The sequence below is a fragment of the Aphis gossypii genome, chromosome 1 (assembly GCF_020184175.1).
Source record: "Aphis gossypii isolate Hap1 chromosome 1, ASM2018417v2, whole genome shotgun sequence".
NCBI lineage: Eukaryota > Metazoa > Arthropoda > Insecta > Hemiptera > Aphididae > Aphis > Aphis gossypii.
The window spans coordinates 56,489,463-56,502,916 of record NC_065530.1 but is presented as its reverse complement, the minus strand read 5'-3'; the positions used below and the strand labels follow the sequence as shown (position 1 = coordinate 56,502,916).

The 13,454-nt window shown below is 28.7% G+C and overlaps 1 long non-coding RNA gene across 1 annotated transcript; it reads right to left on the bottom strand.

The window, feature by feature from the left end:
* Window positions 1-3,644: 3,644 nt before the first annotated feature.
* LOC126555901 (uncharacterized) lies at window positions 3,645-5,670 on the bottom strand. The gene is made up of 2 exons (XR_007607004.1): window positions 5,405-5,670; window positions 3,645-4,171 (listed from the first exon to the last, which is right to left on the bottom strand). It is a non-coding gene; the product is annotated as an uncharacterized LOC126555901 (long non-coding RNA).
* Between the last annotated feature and the right edge of the window lie 7,784 nt (window positions 5,671-13,454).

Here is a 13,454-nt window from a genome sequence, read left to right as displayed (position 1 = left end):
AATTATTAATAAAACCAATGTCCTCTAATGGAGCATCTATAATATGTGACTAGGTATATCAATAATTCTACGTTAAAAGTGATTTCGCTACAAATACCCATGGCCAGTGGTGAAATGTTTTTTTTCATATAAAATATTAAATTTAGGTGCTCCGTTATGAATTGTCAGCTAAAGTAACGATTAGATTAAGAGTTATTATTCAACTGTGGTTTTTTTTTGTTTTTTATAAATTACCGAAATAAATTTTCAATATATTTATCATTTATATAATGTAGAATTGCAGACGTTTCTTTAATACTATAACATTATATGAAATATATGTAAATACTGAATAATAGCCAGTAATCAATTTGTTGATATCTATAAGAAAACAATTTCAGATTTTGGATGAGCAAATAATTATTTGACATTGATTTAACACAAAACATATAGTATTTCATCATATTATAATGCATAAGTATAATTATACTTATATATATATATATATAATATATAATTATCAGCTAATTATCAAATAAAAAAAAATTGTCTCAAATACATTATACCTATCACGATTATATTGTTAATAATCTATAATCAATACTATCACGTACCAACATAACATAATTGAAATATCATATGGTATATGAATATTGTCTTTAAATCGACTGGACATATGACCACCACATATTTTGATTGTTTATTAAGTTATTAGTTATTACCTATTAGGTGTTTATCATTAGTATTTTTAATTTCATTTTTAACTGCAGATAATTGCAGCATGAATTTTAAGTACCTAAATGCCACATCCGTGTTTTCTCAATCTTATAAACGTACAACACATAACACATTTGTAAAATTTTGTATTGTTATCAAAGATATTAATGCGAATATTGATCTATTTAATAAACTTAAAAGTAAGAACCTTATCATGTATCAGTATATTAGTAATTAGTAATCATGAATATTGTTAATTTTGTAATATTTAACCAACTCATATTACCTATGTCGTTTGTAAAATCACAAAAAGTAACATAAGAACATAATATAATGTTTGAATCTTTATTTCTGATAGATCAATCAATTCTAAAATTATTAGTTTATTTAAATACAAATTAACAAAATGTTATGTTTTTCAAAACTAAGATAACAGTGTGGTTATAATGTAGGTACCTACACTTATAAGGCTTTTTGTACTCGCGCGTATTAACTACACGGAAATACAGAAAACTGTCTAGACGGGATAATTATGTGTAATAGTAAAACTATATGCGGAACAAACACCAACGATATCATCGATATAAAAAAAAAAATATTACTTACTATAAAAATCAGTTAAAAATACTCGTCACGATACCTTACGCGGAAGTATACCGTTTACATTGGTCAATATACTATGATAGGCGTGACAAATGACAATATACTATAATAATGTAATCATTCAATTTTACAAATCGAGTGCTGTAATTTACTTATATTGTTAGGAGAAAAATATTACAATATTTATATTATTTAATATGGTTGGATCTAAAAGTTGTTTTTGTCTTATTATATTATTAGACATGAAGACATGCATTATTGGATTATCAATTAATGTTTTTAGTGAATATTAGATGGTCGATAGAAATTAATAATTATAATATTAATATACAAACAAAGGAACTTCATAAAATTAAATTAAATTCATCGATTTGAAATTTTGAAATTTTAATCTTTTGACTGTAACCAAGAACATTTCATACTTTAAAATCAATATTTTTAAACTGATTGTAGATGAATAAAATAAAAATCATAATACTATTTTAAATAATTTAAAATTTGCCTAAATCAAAAATAAACTTTTTATATTTTGCATTATAAGAATATGCAAATCAAGATTCAATATGAAAAAATAATGAAGAGTAGATAATATTATGATAGAAATATATTTATTATCGCTTATTATAATATGACGTATAGTTATTGCATGCAGACATAGTGCACTATTGTACTTTACTTTTTGCAATGCAACACTAGTAATTGCTAAATGTAATATAAATATATATCATTAAAAGAAATCTCCAAATCAATTTTTCAATTTTCAAATCGTTGTATATTTTAATTGAAAATTGAAATTTTAACGACTATAATTATTTTATTTTGATTTAAATTGCATAATATTGTATTGTATAAAGTATAAACATAAAAAAAGCGGGTAAGTGGGTACCGCTCTGCTATACATTAGGTGTCGAGTGGATCACTATTATCTATTATAGAAGTGTTAAATTTGAATCCAATGATAGGTATCATTGTATACGAAAAATGATTCTGAACTAAGATAAAGAACTATTGTCGGCTTAGGATATAATTTCCAGTGGTTGGTGAAAAGGTGGTTTATGTTTTAATGGCCCGAATACACCAAAATTTAAGTTATTTTATAATTATTGTAAGTTAAACTTATGAAAAATCTTGTATTCAATTTTCAATTCTTAGTTATTTATGCAACATTTTTTATGAATTATACATACAAAATAATTTGTAAATATTTATGATTTTGACGAATTTTTGTCAATATTTGAACTTCAAATGCTAATAAAAAAAAATTATGCCTATGATTTCTTATAATTTTTTAATCACTATAAGAATAACTTATGAGAAACGTTGTATTAAATTTTCAAGTATTTTGACTCGGCCAAAAAAGTTTTATCTACACATTTAAAAAAAGAATTTTTAGAAAAATTGAAAATTTCAGTTGTCTATAAATAGCTCAAAAAAAGTCAAAATATTTTGAAAATTAAATCATGTAAAAAAAATGTCAATCTAAATTAACTAGTGAAATTTTAAAGTATCTATAACTTATACTTTTTGAATAATAACAAATATTCGTCTGTGGATAATTATTCGTTATCATTACGTTATTTCGTAAAAATTTAAAATTCAAACGTACTTTAAATTTTTCCTATAATGATGTATCGAGTTTTCTCAATAGTTACTTGAAAGAAAACTTATAGAAAACTTAATGTTGTATTTTTAATCTTTAGTTATAAACACAAAAAATGTTATGATTTTTCAACTTCAAAATTGCTTGCAAGTTTTCGAAATTTCGACAGATTTCTTAAAAATGTTAACTATAAACGCTTATAAAAAAAAATTGTGACTTGAATGAGAAAATAGCATTATTCAAAATATATAATCATAATTCATTTTAAATATTTTATTTTATAAATGTCGTTAAAATAATAAAAATTTGAAAATTTAATAAAATTGTCCTCGTAAAGTCATAACTTTCTATTGATTGAATTAAAAAAAAAAAAAAAAAAACACAAGTATCATAATGTGTGCGTTTGATATTTCATAAAATTTTAAATTTAAAACAATGATTACTTATACCTTATAATACTTAAACCTAAAGACTATAATTATAGACGTGACTAAATATATCTTCAGTAAAATAGATACCTAGTTAAATCTAATTATTAAAATGTTTAATGTATAAGAATTGTGCACCTATGATTTGGATTCAAGATAATTGATCATTTATTTACGGAAATGTACTTCATTGAATCGTTGAAACCGTAAAGCCTAAGTTATGGATAAAACTCAATGGTAAAACTGTAAAGTAAAATTATAAGTATATAGCATATACACAACAACGATAAAACTAGAAATAAAGAAGCCATTGAAAATATATTAAAACCTTGTAATAGAGATGAATTAAATATGTTAAAAACTACAATGGACAATTAATAAGTGTATAAGTACGCGGTGGAGTCGCGGTCGCGACCCTTCATGGTCGCCAAGTGGAGCAGCGGTGCATAAACGCCATGGAAAATCACGTGTGAGCCGTGGGCGGAAAACCCTTTTGAGGGAAACTTTTCCGGTAAAAGTTCGACCGCGTCGGCGATACTGTTTTCCGGTACCAGGGTCCCATGACGCCACAATCGCCAAACGAAAACCTTTGCGAGAAAAGAAATGCCGCAAGGGGCCCTTTTGAAGCGAGCGCGCCACATACTTTTACCGGGTGGCCGACACGCCGACGCGGTTTTTCGCGCCGACAATATATTTGTCCTGCACACGTAATACGCGCATTTCGCCGACCAGGAGCTCATATTATATTCAGCGTTGAGCGGGCGCTCGTATAGGGTGATTCGTCTGCCTGGCTATCGCTAGCACGCTGGTGGGGGGATGGCGTGACCTAGGTATGTGTACAACCCTGCAAGGTGGTCGTGGTTAGTTGTAGTATGTAATTCGGGTAACACTTTGTGGGGAATAAGTGAAAAATAAAAGTTCCAAAAATTATTTTTTGTAGTATTTCTTTGGTATACAAATAATTAAAACGAGAACTTACTTTTTGTACAAACCTCGTAAAATTATTATAATTCATTTAAATATCTTAATTTATCAAAATTAGATATTTTAACTCTAATAAAAAAAAATTGGGGCTATGTACTTATTTTCTAATTTATAAATTGCTATAAGATAAATTTATGAAGGATCTTACATCACAGTTTTACGCTGTATTACCAAGCATAACACTGTTCGTTTAATGTTATTTACAGAAAAAAAAGTCTACAATAATTTCAGATGTGTAAAAATAATTTAATTAAATCTGAATATTTTTTAAATTTAATACTGTATAAAAAATTATAATTTAAGAAACATTGCATTTTTATCGAGATAAGTATAAAATAATTTATATATTTTCGTGATTTTGATGAATTTCATCAAAACGTAAGGTTTAAATGATTTGGATAAAAATTGTGACTGAGGTATTTAATTTTTAGTTGTCCTAAACGATTAAAAAAATTGGTACTAAACTTTTAAGATTTTGTACATATTCTTAAACAAAAATATACTATATGTACTTAAATCATAAAATTAAATTAAAAAAAGTCAAACAATTCAAATATCTTTAAATTACATAATAAATAGAATCTACATTTTTTGATAATGTTTTATGAAAATTTAATTTAATTCCTCAACATTATTCATATTTTCATTAAAATCAATGTTTTTGAAAACTATTTTTGTGTAAAAATTGTCAACACAATTTCCCTTATAATATTCTTAATATAGGTTTATAAATTTATTTGATACAAGGATACATTTATATTGTGTTATCTTTATTATATAGCAGGGGTTGCCAAACCGCGTCTCGCATCTTATCGTATCATAACAAAAAATTTTTTTATATGAATTTATGTATATAATAATATGCCTTTTTTTACATTTTGACTCTTCTATATTCATTAATACATTTGGTGGCTCGTGAGTCTTTTCTCGCTGGCCACCCCTGTTATATAGCTTTAATTGTAATAAATGTATTATATTTACTAAATTCAAATTATATTTTACTGTTATACTGGTAAAATTAATATGATTATTTTACTTAATAATTTAGAACTTTTGAAACACTAAATAGGAAATTTTGTATGCAGAAATTTACCTTTCAGCACAGAAACATAGTCTTTCTCTTCAGTCTTCTTCCGAGATTCAAAGTAAAAATGTTTAGATGTATAATATTAACATAAGAAGAGTTAAAGAAATTTATAGAAAATGTTCACTTGTTTTTTTTTTTTTTTAATACAAATTATACACTAATATTAATTTCCACTGTAATTTATTTTAGTTGTATCAATACAGCTAATACCCGAAATATATTATTGAAGTGAAACTTTTTTACGCGCAGGGAGTAATCCGTCAAGGCCTCGATAATCGGGGCTCAAGGAACGAAAATCCGTCACCAAACATGGTATATGGCTATGGTACATGTGTACCAAGCTTATAATAGTATATTTATTTTTAAATAATTGGTCACACTGTTCTATTTATAATTATATATTTTCCTTTTTATATCGGTAAAATTTGCATTTCTGTGTGCCGTGCGATAAATGAATAAACAATAGTAATTGTGAGTGTCTACATAAGTCCAAATTCACACATTGACGATATTATCGCTATAAACGCTCATGCGCTCATACGTAAAAAACGCAAAACGACAACTTCCAAAGGCATAACTTCGAAACTAAGTCCGACCGACGAATTATTCTGATTGCATCATTGTTCTTAAAATAAATAGTTCATGTAAGTAAGTTCCAAAAAATGAAAAAATTGAAAAACGTTCATGGGAAATTGCTACCTAGTAATATCTAAATGTGTTATTATGTTGTAGCATGTCACGAAAACTATGTTAAACAATGATAAATGATTTGGAAACAAAATTTCAAACATTGGACGTATTTTGACGTACTCGCCGTGATATGTATTCATTACGCCTGTATTACATGTATGTATACGTGTTTATTATAAGTTTAATAATTATTATAATTGTAATAAAATATGAAAAAGTAAATATTTATAATTATATAATATTATATATATATATATCACACTACACAAGTAAAATCTAAAGTAAAACAAACGATACCTATTAAAACGTAATCGTTGTAATAGCATTAATATTGATGGTTTTGAATCATATTTATATTTTACACCACTGCAGCACATGAAGTCACATAAAGACCTTTCTCATTACGAATAATGTTGCTAACCGGGTAGATGTGAGGGGTAGAAATTTCTATGATAGCTCTTGATCATTTCGAAAGATAACAACATATATAGGTTAGGTTTACCTGCTGGCTGCTATTACACATTATTTTAAAATTATTACTATCCTCTTTCAAAAATATTTTTTAGAGATAATATTTTATACGTATATTTAATCAACAAAACGCTTTATGCTACCATAACAAAAAAACGAGATTACCTCAGAACATTATTGTATTATTCTTAAAATACATTTACATGCGTATTTAGATTATATACTATAGGTACATCATTACATCAATATTATACTGCAGAGTGATTTGTTTTACAATAAACATTTATTATCTCAAAAAATGGGTATAAAGATTTTGAATAAAATTTTTAATGATTTTATGTTGTTTCTTAGTTAATTAGCTATAATTTTAAGTATTAAAAGAATAATTATAGCATATTATCATTTTTCAAGATATCTATTCTTTTGACACTCCCCATTCTTTTTACCAAAACTTTCAATACTTATATCAAATTAACTAATCTTTTAAAATTGTATTTATTGAGTCAAAATATATATATATGCGTGTAGCCTATTTCAAGCTATTCTCTATCTTTATACACAGTTACTTTGATCCTTCATTATTTGATATTTCACCCACAAACATCAATAGGTAGTACCGTTTCAAATAAATTATTTCTAGTTTGGTTTTATTAAGGTGACCAGTTTAATATATTTTATCTATGTATTAAATACCAGATGTACTTCATTCCACCAAAATAAAATATCTACTTTATTATAGTTGATATAGTCCGTTTGTAAAACATTTCATATTGAGTCAAGTTTCATTGTAAGGTCAAGATTTCGATTTTGTTGAAAATAATACAATTATTTCGTGGAAACAGTTATTTAAACATTTATTTGAGTAGAGTTTCAATAACGATAGTAATATTTATCTTTATTTTTCACGTATTAAGTAACAACACATATTGCACTTATTTTGGATTATTTACAACTTTGATTACTTAGGTGAACTAAATTAGTTTGAATAGAATATGTACATAATAAAAATATAATGTTTTACCGTTATCGTTGTTGTTGTTATCATGTAACGAGTACAATTATAATGCACAAATTGAAACATTATGCAATTTTCATAAGCTGTTTTATGCAATTAATACACAAACAATATAAATATATAATGCATCGATGATTCGTATGTAATATGCATGTATTATTGTAGGTATTATATTTCATCTACCAAGTTGTACGAAAAATAATACTCCCCGAGAAACAACAAATTGTATTACTTCGTTAGTTTCTTGAAATCATCATAAATTAAATTCAAGTGTCATAATCATAATATTATTTACCCTGTATCATAAAGTGACTAAATTAAATGAATGAGACATAAAATAATAAGTGTTCGTCGTCGGTGGCATTTGCAGAACTAGCGTCGTATGATAATGTTTTAATGGAAGACATATAAGGTGGACATTTTAATTTCGTAGTATGTAAAAGACAAAACAACATTGATTCAAAATAATAAATATTTCATAACTTAAGTACATCAGCATATTTGAATATTATTAATTGAAATTGTAACAGAATATCGCCATGAAATGAATTAAATTTAATTAAATATGAAGAAGGTTGACTTCATATTTTTTTTAAAAAACTCGTCAATACCTTATGTAATATTAATATGTACACATTGTGTACACTATATGTATATGTATATATTTGACTTATGACTGTTACTATGATTAGTTATTGTTGTTTTATCGAAATGAAATTGATTTTCTTAAATTTTAATCGGACATCATAAATAACGATATGTGTCGTCGACAGTACATAGCGTTATGATTTTATATTTTTTTTAAATTTTGGTATATACGAGTACCTACGTAAAATAATATTAGGTATGTATATTATTATTATACAGTGTAATATAAATATATACATAACACAGGAAGTAAACGCAAGCGCTCACACACAAACACATACACATTGCACACATTAACATGACACTATATATATATTATATATATTATATATGTATACAATACTGTGTATATATATACAAACGCGTTTATATATATACTTACACCTCGAGTTCGGTGCGAACGAATGGGCTTATCGCACGCGACCCGACTTTTGGCGGCGCGCCGTCACTCGCCGTCGCGACGAGAACGCAAAATATAAATAAATAATAATAAATAATAGTAAAAAAAGGGTTGAACTATGTGAGGGAAGAGGGTCGGTAGAAGATTTCCGAATGCGAAATCGGGTGGTGGCAAAAGACAACGTTACCGTGTATATCGTACATATATAATAATATATATATTTATATATACACACACTTTAATAACATATACATACACACACACACACACATATTATATATACACACTAGCTTGTACTATACGTATATTTATGTATACATAATATGTGCATATACACCGCGGTGGTGGCGGCAGTATACGTACGAGCGGACGCATTAATATAATAACGAAATATAAATCAAAAGCAAGTTTCATTACGAAGTGCCGGGCAAACATATAAATTATAATCACAAAGCCGAAACGCCACATAAATTACTGGCATTACCACCACTTTTAATTCGTGTGCATAAATCGTGTCGCGCGCCCAGTCCGTCCGTCCGTCGCCGTCGTCGCCGTCGTCGTCTTCGTCGTAGATCGTATGGATAATAATAGAAGTCGAAAAACACAAGCCGATCACTCATCTTCGTCTGTTCGTATAGAGTTGTCATACACGAGTCCTCTGCAGGAATAACCGTTTAACATTCAAAACAATAATTGTTTCTATACAATAATTATTATTCTATAGAAACGAGAGCGACTAGAAAACATGGAAATATTACGAGAACAATTTCAGTTCAAATAATTTCCTGTCCTATTTTTTTCTGATAAATTGAATTTTTGAGCAATTTAAAAATAAATAAACCTGTCAATAAAAATGTAATTATATGCATAGTTATCAGCAGTTGATTTTGATAATTTTGGTAAAATATTTTTCCAAAGTATGTACACTTTATAAACCATATAGTCAAATATTAATGAAGTGACACTTACACGCTCTCTTTCTCTCTCTCTCTAGAAGAGCGGCTGAAGCAAAAAAGCTGTAACGCTGATACCTCGGCTAGTTTCGACTGAATCAAATGGATTCCGTATGGTTTTACCGAACTTGTTTTCGACGAGAGTGTAATCAAAACTTCTTTGAAACTCGGCACAATATTATGTGCACTTTATTATGGTGTATTTTGTGGTTGACCGAGACGGAGTGTTTTTTTTTTTACTCGTTTGGCCGACTGTGCGTGTTTGTTTTCTCGTTTGGTTTTCGTTTCAATAGAACTACTGCCACATTGAACTGTATATGTATAATATATACACGGTACGTATATACACACCGAGGCCATGGCGAGGGATGATTTGTATTATTGTTTTTTTTTCGTTTTGTTAGCCAAAGGGATGACATCATACGGGCCGACGACGACAGTCGTAAAAGCAATAAACGACCCCTCCGGCCCCTCCATCGTGTGAAATTTATGCCCGGTTAAGACCCATAATAACTCCTCTCTGTTTCTCCTCCGTTGACCCACCCCTAACCCCTTCTCACAGTCACCACATTCGTTGCTCCGGCAGAGGCCATCGTCAACGTTTTCGCACCGGTTTTCCACCTCTCACCACACACCGCAGCCATAGAGTATACGTATGACTCTGACACTCGGACTACCGTCGAATAATTTGTTACCGCGCAAACTTTTCTTGCACCGCGGCCGACGCCATCGCCTCGTTTTCCCACCACGTGCACTGCCCTATAGTAATCATCGCTATATTACCACTCCTACGCCCTGTACTACCTCCGTCCATCACCGACCACAAAATAGTTTTATCGGTCGACCCGATTAAAATCACCGCGTCGCATACGTATACAAATATTATAATCGACCAACGGTTATAAAAATATTATTTTTTTTTTTCGATCCGACCGCGAACGTTAACGAAATACTTAAAGATATTAATATCCGTCTGACGTTGCTGTAATTTTGTGTATAATAATGATATGCGGTTCAATAGTCTCGTCTGTCGAAAGTAATGAACATATTATTATTACACATTTACACTACGGATGTTTAACGCGTTGTTATGATATATATATATATAGGCGTATTTATTTATATTAATATACATTCTATACAGCGTAGACGCATATAACGACTGTTGTGTACGCGACAATCATCGCGATTATGCTGTTGTACGTAGTAGATTTTACTTGAAAAATATTATAATGTAAAGATGACGGTAGGTAATATAATTCGATCGGTCGAATGCGTGACGGGTGGGAGATAAACGGCAAAAATCTTCTTGATTTGAAACTCGAACGGCGACACGCAATATCGTATCATAATAATATATTGCTTACAATATTATATAATATATATATATATGCGGTGTCAGACTATATATAATATCATATCACGTGTTCGCGTATATCGGTCTCCGTTAATAACGTCACGATCACATATATATATTATATTATATATAATAACAATACAATATAATTTACGTCTGTGTAAGCGATGAGATCCTAGTCGTGCTATAATACACACACACACACACATATATGTATGTATATATCACAGCAAGCATCCACCATTTCTCCGCCTATAACCGTCAACAGTCGGTTATACTTATTAGCAATAATTCAAGATATAAATCAACGAACGCCGTGCACACACACACATATAATAACGTTACGCTCCGGAGGGGCGATGACGGGGTTTGATTCCGGAATGTCGTTTCGCGCACACGATGTATATATATCCACGATCCCGCACATATAATATTTCCTTTACGCCGCCCCCGCCGATCTGGGCTGATCCCTAGACCGTAATAACACGTATATATATGCCAGTAGCCAAGCGTGTACGTGTTTATATATGGTACGTTTTTGGTCCTGCAAAGTCTCGAGACGCTATATCGCCACTATATATATTATATATATATATACATACATACATATATGTATAATACAAATGCGTGAATAATACACATAATATGTATGTATACGTGTATAAGTTTGTATTGTAACTTTGTGTTTGCAAACGTGTGTGAGTATTTGTAAATACATACGTGCGGGACAACGTCTGCCACAGGTCGGGTTGGGCGTGTGCCGTGCGTGTGTATATATATAGGTATATAATAAATAATAATATAGTAAGTCCGCTTACCCGAAAACAATTCCTTCCGGGCTCCTACGTATCTGAACTTCCGTATACTTATACATAGATCCCACACAACGAGACGGCAGACGAATTCGCGGGGCGATTGGATTTTTGTGTAGTCGTAAACGCGCATCACTGAAACTATATGATAATGTATTATCATATTATGAGGTGAATTTCCCTGGTAGCGCAGATATAAGTCTTAGAAGGCTATAATGCGTATCATAATAATATAGCAATAACTATAATAATTTATAACAGATGGCCTGCTCTGAATCTAAAAAAAAAATCGTTTTTCATCCCAAACGTAATCGTCTTTTCGGCCTATTATAAAATCACTTAAAAATATGTAGAGTACATTTATAAATATTTTAAGTTAAGTTATCAACTTATTAGAAATATTTTATTATTATTGGATTCCTATTATGCACTGTTATAGAATATGATACTTATAACTTATAATGACTTACAAGTTCATGTGTTCATATAATTAAAAGAAATTATTTTTCTTGCTTTAATACAAAGTTTTTTTATAAAATTGAAACGTGATTTCTCTCTATGTATAAAATGTAATATCATGTCAATTATATAATTGTTTTGTATATAATGCCTCTTAAGGAATTCGTTTAGACACGTCCACTATTATTGAAAACAATTATGACATGCATATTATCACATCAGTTTCTCACTCTTCCACTGATGTGCATCGTGATTTTATTATAATATTTTATTCTATAAGCAAATTTATAATTACTTATAAATGCCAATATTATAATATAATTGCAGGGACTGGAATGATTAGAATTTCATCAATGTCATTATTAGAATAAAAACATTTTCTATTTCGGTTAATAATTTATCAATTTTAACCAGTTGTAATAAATATTGTCAAAATGGATATATTGTTACGGTTTCTAAAAACATTAAGCAAGGGACTAATAGGATCTAATTTTTTTTTGTTACGGTTTTGCAGTACTTGATGTATATTATGCACTGCATATAAGTTCATAATTTTCGTTCATGATACCGTTTATCTTCGTCTGTTGCATCATTTATTCTTACAATATATATGATGTATTATGGATAACTCATTGGTATTATACATATCAATCGTAAAATAATAATAATAATTATATATATTTGAATCAATTGATTAAGTTTGTGTTAGGTCGTAATTTTTCTGAAAATTTATCTATTACCATTAAATTTACGGTACACAGTGGGGTCTTATAATTTATTACATTTATCTAGGATGAAGTATGTAGTGCATTCTGTATTTTATCCTTGTATAATATAATGATTTACGGTTATACCACCTACAAAACCAGGTTCTTTCCCTTCGATTTGTAAAATGTTTCTTTTCTCTAATACGAAAACTACATAGGAAAGGATATTTTTAGAGGTATTAATGAATTTTTGTAGGGTCTGTAAGTTGTCTCATATAATATTATTTAATATTTAATTAGTCACTAAATGTTATAAAATTGATATTCTATAGATAATATATATTATATATATCTGAAAAATGATGAATATTACATTATTTTCATATGACGGTGTCTTAATATTCTATGAAACTGTAGCTTATTAGAATCAATTTAGATCACCACAATTTATTATTATTGTTTTAAATAGCTAATATACCAACATAATTAAATATTAAAACCAGCGTTAAAATTAACTAAAATATTATACAATTATATGGTATTA